This window comes from Myotis lucifugus, unplaced genomic scaffold (assembly GCF_000147115.1).
Source record: "Myotis lucifugus unplaced genomic scaffold, Myoluc2.0 scaffold_76, whole genome shotgun sequence".
Classification (NCBI taxonomy): Eukaryota; Metazoa; Chordata; class Mammalia; order Chiroptera; family Vespertilionidae; genus Myotis; species Myotis lucifugus.
Genome location: NW_005871124.1, coordinates 1364201 through 1365528, shown reverse-complemented (window position 1 = coordinate 1365528; position 1328 = coordinate 1364201).

The window sequence follows — 1328 nt, the reverse complement described above, 5'->3', positions numbered from 1 at the left end:
GGGTTGGAGGCAGAGGAGCCTCCTCACGGCATCTCTGGTTTTATTCGGCCTAATTACACTAGTAATCCTGCCCCCCTCCCCATCCTGAACCCTGGAGTTGAGGTGCGACTTTTCCTGGGGAGCCCTGCCAATGGGGAGGGGGTTGCTGGCCTAGAAGAGGCGGGTTTTAAATGTTCTCTTCCAAATGAAAATGCTTCCCTTTAGCCTTTTTCTTTCTTTCTTTCTTTTTTTTTTTTTTTTGGATGCAGTTTTCCAAAGGAGCATTTGGGCGAGATAAGAAGTGCCCGATCAAAATCGCTGAGGGGAGGTTGTAAGCAGCCGCTTTGCCCCAGCTTAACGTTATCTTATCTTTCACACTTGCGCGGCGGAAAAAAATTGGCTTATCTTCAGCCCCACCCCCTTCTCGCCTTAATTGCTAAAAAGCACTGGTGTGTTCAACCTGGAGGAAAGAGGTCTGATCGCCAGTGGGAAAGGAAGATTCCAGAATGTGGGCGCCTGGGAACAGCAAGGTTGGCAGGATTTAGCCTTTCCCCCAGGCCTTCCTAGTACAACGTAGAGGGGCCAGTAGGGGTGGAAGGTTCCATGGCCAGATTGGGGGGGGGGGGATTCTGGGGATGGCCTTGGGTCATGTGGCTTCCCTAGCCTCACTTTCGGGGCTGTGTTTCCCAACCTCTCTTCCCCTTCATCTCGAAAACGCTGGCCTGAGTCTCCGATGGAGGCCTCTCGCTTTGCTTTCATTCCCCCCCTTACAGACCCCCCTTTTGGGGAGGGGGGTGCAAGGCCGGGACGCAGGGCCTGCTGGAAATCATTAAAATATATGCGAGTGTCTGCAAACACACTTTTAAATCATGGCGTTTCCCCTCCGCTGGTATATTTAAACTCCAGAGCCGATCTCCTCCCTCTCAGTCGTTTATCTGTGTCACCGACAGGCCGCTAATGGCCGGGCTTCCAGGCGCTGTGCATTATGCATTCGCCTCCTCCCTCTGCCGCACACAGAAGGTTCTGTCAGGCCTCGGAACACAAAACACCGTGCGTTCCCCCACCCCCTTCATTCGTGGCTGGGGGCTGCCGGCTGCTAACCGGCTGGAGACGCAGGGATAGGGGAGGTGTCATGGGGGGGCAAGACTGAGCACTGTGGGGAGGGGTGGGAGCGGGTCAAAGCGCCGTGGATTAGGCCGCGTGAACTCTCCAGTTCTGTGCCACCCCCCAGCTTTGCTCCTGGCTTCGACCTTCCCGAGGCAACCCTCCCTACGCCACTCACCTCAGCGCCCACTCACCTCTGCGCCGGGTTGGAGGGGGGGGGGGCTCAGAGGTATTTGGGGACAGGC